This window comes from Pinus tabuliformis, chromosome 1_2, assembly GCF_031772625.1.
Source record: "Pinus tabuliformis cultivar Carrire ecotype Pingquan chromosome 1_2, CPIR1, whole genome shotgun sequence".
In the NCBI taxonomy this organism is placed as follows: domain Eukaryota; kingdom Viridiplantae; phylum Streptophyta; class Pinopsida; order Pinales; family Pinaceae; genus Pinus; species Pinus tabuliformis.
The window spans coordinates 1,098,319,523-1,098,326,323 of NC_142298.1; positions in this window are offsets into that span (position 1 = coordinate 1,098,319,523).

Sequence of the window (6,801 nt, forward strand, 5' to 3'; positions counted from 1 at the left end):
ACCAACTACAATCTCAAAAATCATATGTCATGATGTATACGCTACTTCAGTGAAGCCAACCTGCATGTATACGCTACTTCCTTTAACCCAACTTGTGTATACCTCTAAAGATATTGAATCATAAAACTTATGAAGCACAAACTGTACCAATAAGTGACATTCTGAAGATCTATTGTCAAATTACAAAGTTCTAAACAAATAGGAGAAAAGATCACCCTTCTCGCTCAATCAATCAATCAACCACACTCAGTCTCCTTATACAATCAGATTTAATTTCAGATATTATGAAGACATCATTGACAAACAACAGTAAAACAGCAGCACTTATCAGATAGAACAGTCATCTCTAAACAACAAGCTTTTCTTCTGCATACTCAACTTGGAAGTGTAGAACCAGCGTATATATGCACCTTCACTAAGGTGAACCAACATATAGATCTACAAATATTAAATTATAACTTCACAGTTATTCTAGACTTTAGACATATCGAGATCATAACATTTAAAGGTTAAAACATGTGTTAGCATCCAGATCTATCCCATCCATTAGATCTAGCCCATGCATTATCATATCATACAATGATAATTCATTTCAGGTCTCATGATCTTGATCCAACAGTGTATCCAATGGTGCATAAGGTATTTCAGATCATATCATAACCATAGCCTTTACAAAATATACCTTTAGATAGATGTGTTCATGGAAAACCCTTTCACTTGCATACTTAGCCCTTTGATCTTCTCCTCCTTATATAGTTTTAGCATTTCTCAATACCTCATACCAAAACAATACTTGGAACCTGTGGTATTCTTGGAAAGGATCAAGTAACCATTATTCCACTTAATATTGTGGGCTAATACGATGGTATTGACCCTCGGTATTCTTTAACCTTAATTTTCTATCCCATACGTGCTTTTCCTCTTGTGAAAGTGAGTGCATATGTATACGCACCTTTTCTTCTATGAGCCCGCTTGTATACACTACTTGTACTAGGTGAACCAATGTATACTTCCGAAAACATTCTCTTTGTTCAATTTCTGGAGTCTCATCTATAATCTTTTGTTGTTACCTTTGAATTGACATGTTGCACTGGCATACATCACTGCGAGTTACCCTTTATCAAATTTGAACTGACCGGTGAGTGGTTTGCCATCAAGGAGAACACCTATTCCATGATGCCAACAACCACATGGGAACTAGAAGAAGAAATGCAAAGGAAGTACCCAACATTTTTTCTACAGGCCGAAACTGAAATTTAAACACCGATGATGGTGGAAATAAAAGTGAGGGAGAACGTATTTACGCTCCTCCTATGGAAAATGATTACAACTTTTATTGGTTGTTAAAAATTAGACTCTGGTGAAATAATTATGTATGTAAATGTGTTATTGATACATTAATAATAAATTGGAAACATTTGAAAATTGAGGACTCGTAGAGGAGATTCTAGATAAGAAAACTTTCCATGATAAGAATTCTGGAAGGATTTTGGATAAGCTTAATGGATGGGAGATAAAGATCCATTAATAAATTAAGTGGATATATATGCCAAGTTTGGATTAGTATAAAGCATCGGTGAGGTTAAAAAGTGAGATTTTGACTAAAAAAGAAAAAAACCCCATAAATCAGAACATCGCTTTAGGGGAAAATCCCACATGGAAAGAAGGCATAAAATTCCTATTGCAAGGGGTAATGAGGTTGTTGAACTCTTTGAAAAAACCGAATCTTTGCATGGGGGTGATTTGAAGGACATCAATTCTATGGTTGGGAGGAGAAAAATACTCCATTTTCAAGTGTATCCTAACTGCATTTTTCTAGTTAGGTTATGATTTACCTTTCTTTAAACATTTAAGGTTTGTGTTGGTTGTTTAGTTTTTCTATTTATTTCTAGACTAACATGTAAAGAAATTTTTATATATTGGGACCTGATGTTTGATTATTGGTGGAATGGTAGTAAGGATTATTGTATTATTGATTCTTAAGTACCATTGATCATGTGCGTTAAAGGTTAGAAATGCTATAAAATACCCAACTAGAGCAACTCTGAATTTCTATAGACTTCTTATTTACCATGTAATAATAAATAACTATTTAAAATAGAATTTTTTTCTATATTAACTAAGGATGAATGATCATGTAAATTTATATCAAATATTTAATTATCAAACTAAACACTAGAGATGGGTAGCATATGTGATTAAGTTATGCATGCCAAAGAGTTACAAGAGTAATACATCGACTCTAGACCATCCTTACCTCTCTACATAAAGGAAATAATTACAAATGAATTTCTCTTGAGTGGAAGAGAGGCATATGAATAGTATAACAACTTGAAACAATGATGGAAACAATTTCGATACAGTTTCTTTTCAAATGAAAGAAAAGAGAAAATCTTGTACAAAAAAATCATGCAAATTAGTAAATTATGGCCTAAGCACACTAATCTATAACTATATCTTTGTGCAACATAGTTAAATGATTTTCTATATAACAAAAACGAATATATATATATATATATATATATATAAAAGCAAGATCTAGCACAGGACGTTGACAAGATGAGGGAGGTAGCCCTCCATTCTCATAGATGCTATGTTAAGACACCTACGAATCCAAATTAAGGTATTATACTCAATTCCTATGACCAGAAGCACATAGCATATATATGTGAGCAGTCAACAAATTGTCACAGGATTAGAATTCGAGGCAAATACTCCAGACAAAGTTAGATCTAAATGATACAATAGAGCACATATGGTAAACCATTAATTCAACCTATCCGTCCAATGAATAGGAAAAACAAATAAATTATGGGCATGAGAGATAACATAATTATTGCTAGCCTGGATAAACCAAACAAGTAAGTCACATATATGACACTAATAGAAATAGAGCACAATAATAATAGGAAGCGAGAAAACCTAATTAGACATTATGCACTAAAAATTGAAACAATGCCAGTAATAAGGAGAATTCCTGTAGCCTGGTAACCTAAATTTAATTGTGCACTAGAAGTTGAAAAGAAACATATAATGAACAAAATCCATATATTTAATGTATACCTTGTCTAAGATGACGAGTGCATATATTACACAGAATGGGCTCAAAAATTAAATGCCGAGCTAAAACCCAACACTATTCTTTCCTCGTGAAAAGGATAAATTAATAAGCATCACTAAGTACAGAGTCACCGTGAAATAAATTGGGACATATAGCGTCGTTTAGTACAAAAGAAATAGTGTGGACCATTGTGTGGAAATCCAAGAAGAACCCACAAGACAACACACAATATAAAGGTAATTTTAAAAATAAATGCCATAGGAGGCCTCAAGCCATAATGGCTGCCACGATTGAGCGGAATTCAATAGTAGACAACTAGGAAGAGAAGTGAGACTCATTGCGACCATCAACATCCTAAACCCATTGGAGCAAAGAGCTAACCGACCTGTTAAAGTTTCCAAAACAATGATGCGTTAAATAGAGGAATGAAACTTGAGAATAAAAAATTTCAAACTTATAATTGTGAGTTTCCTTGGTACCTACAAGGGAATGAAATTAATCGTAACAAGAGAGAAGAGGTAAGAATCAAACCGAGTAAATGGAAACTAAATAACCAAAAGGCGAGAGGTAAATGAAACTATGCGATAATGAAATGCATTATACCTATAACTCGTTGGAGGAAATCTAAGGTGGTGCCTGAGACTAACGTTCAACATACACAGGGCCAAAGAAAATAGGTTAAATGAAAACCTCATGACCTATTCTCTCTAAAACGATTTTTCTTCTAGAAAACAAAAATAAAAAAAAGGAAAGTCATGTGAGGATTACATACGAGCGTTAGATGCCCACATTCTATCTCGATTGACAAACTAGGGAAGAGCCCTCTACAGGAAATGTCGTGGACCAGAACCCTAAAGATTAAGGGTATCATGAGACAGAAATCTTCACAACCAAGTAAAATAAATGATAAGTCAAAGGAAACTTTCATGTAGATTGAATATAACTAGAAAGAAAGACAAGCCCCTGCAAAGATAACGTCGTATTTGCAAATGCGCGCCATGAAAAAGTGAATGTCGCCATAGGATAAATGTTTTCAGAGAAGGGTTGTAATACACGGGGTACCTGTTATCTAGGGGACATTACACAAATGGTGCAGGGGATTCTAAGTTAAATCCATTTCCTCAGTAGATAAGTGAATGTGGGAACGAGTGGATGGGTGAAAATGATTTTGAAGGGAGTGTACATGCCAAATCGGAGGCGTTTGAATGTATTAAGTTGATCCTGGTGAGTAGAAGAGGGTAGTTCGGCACCCTTGAGGTTCAGACAAAATCCCTGTAAAACCCTCCCCTAAGAGAGTGATGACAACAAAAATGTAATGTGAAAAATGACAATTAGGGTATTAGGGTATGAGGTTAGGGTTATGTGGTAGATCCCACCATTTATCTTTAGTTGGGCAGTTGTAGTCATTGATCACAACTTCAGTAAGGTTTGGGCACATCACCAAGGTTACTCCACCCACCACGTGAACTTCAATATGTGGCAGCAAGGTAGTGGGGCATACACAAGCACATTGGAATAATAAGGTCCCCAACTCAACCATACAAATGTGAACCAGACCATACCAAGGTGAAAAATAATTGTATCACCATCCACCTTTCGGTAAGGTATCATGTTATGGTCCTGAACCACTAAATGGCCTTAGTAGCCCACATTGGGGAACCACTTCAATTCAACTATATAAGGAATGTTAAACCTATATAATTTGATGGCTAGGTACAAGGAAGGGGTGTAGAGGCATGAGAACCCTAGAAAGAACAAAAGGGTTATCTAAGGTCAAAATAGACAACCCACATTTCATAATCCAAGCACTCTCCAAGTAAGTATAAAATGTACATATACATATTGAATGAATCAAATTGAATGAGTGCATGCATGTAATAAGGACAATGAAAAATTAACCTCAGCAATTGATAGGCATGGAAAAAAAAATATTATGGTTTTTTGGATGGGGATATATGTAAATTCTCTACATGAAGCTTGCAACTACCATGTGATTCCTTCTAGACACACAATCATCATACTGACCCTAGTTGACATCAATCATCATGATGAACATGGTTGACATCAATTCCAATACTAACACAGCCATCGAGACACCACCAATTTTCCAAAAATATCCCCGTTTGGAATTGATGGCAACACCATAAGCTCCCCCTTAGGCTAGACATGGTCTTATCTGATTCTAATATTCTCCCCCTAAGGCATCAATGGTAAAGAATACTTCTCGAATACACCCATTAAACCATTGCAACCTACTCTTCTATAGATCCCACATGCTGAGTAGTTGCCACCACCTACCAAAATGAAGTCATTCGGAAGAAGGAGTCACAACTCCTATATGTTGCCTGATATATTCAAATGGTTCTCTTGTTAGTGTCTTAGTAAATATATCTACAAGGTGCTCTTTAGTGGCCACATATTCAAGTCTGACAATATTGATTGTAGCTTGTTCCCTCAAGGAATGGAAATTGATAGGAATATGCTTGGTCTTTGAATGCATGACTGAATTTTTGGAGATGTTGATGGTACTTGTATTGTCACACATAATTGGAATAGGATCAGTCAACTCTACCTCAATATATTTTAAATTCTTCTTCATCCATAGAATTTGTGTCCAACAGTAGAAGAAGTAATATATTATGCTTCAGCAGTCGATAAATAAATGGAGGTTTGTTTCTTGGTGACCCAAGACACCAGCATTTTCCCAATATGAAAGCTGCAGCAAAAGTTATTTTCTTGTCATAAAGACTACCAACCCAATCAAAATCAATGTAGCCCTTCAACTTTAATTATTTTCTTTTAGCATACCAGAGCCCATATTATGTTTTTCCTTGAAGATATTTGAAAATTATTTTGACAACAACAACATTAATTTCATGCGAGAAAGCCTAAAATATGGAAACAAGACCCACTTCTTGCACAATGTCTTGCCTTGAGGCTATAAGATACAACAAGCTTGCTATCATTGATTTGTATTTTATATGATTTATCAATGAATTCTCATATTATTTGCATATCCTGTAGTCTGTAGTCATAGGTTTGCTTAGTGGCTTGCAATCTTCTAGCCCGAATTTCTTTAGAGTTTCCTTGAGATATTTGGATTGGGATATAAACACTCCTTGTGAAGACTGAGCAATTTGAAAACCTGGGAAGAATGACAACTCTTCGATCATGGATATTTCGAACTCTATTTGAATACATTTTGAAAATTAATGCCCTAATTCGTTCATGTCAGTGCCAAATATTATATCATCCACATACACAACTACAATTAGTACATGGTCCCCTTCAGACTTGACATATGGATTGTTGTCAACTGTACCTTTCTTAAACCGTTGTTGTTGAAGGTATTTATCTAGCCTTTCGTAGCAAGATCTGGTAGCCTATTTTAGTCCATACACAGCCTTACTCAATTTTCATACGAACCCTTCATCTCCGGTGAGTATAAATCCTTCTCGTTGCTTAATGTAAACTTGTTCTTCCAAATCTCCATTGATAAATGCAGACTTCAGATCCATTTGATATATGTTGATGTTTTTATGGAAGGAAAGACCAGGAAAGATTCTAATACCTTCCTGTCATGCTATTGCTACAAATTTTTCCTCTAAATATACTGCTTCTCTTTGAGCATACCCTTTGCAGACCAATCAAGCTTTGCTCCTTATTACTTGATCCTTCTCATTCATATTGTTCTTTAAAACCTATTTGGTTCCAATAACATTTTTTTCTATAGGACTTGG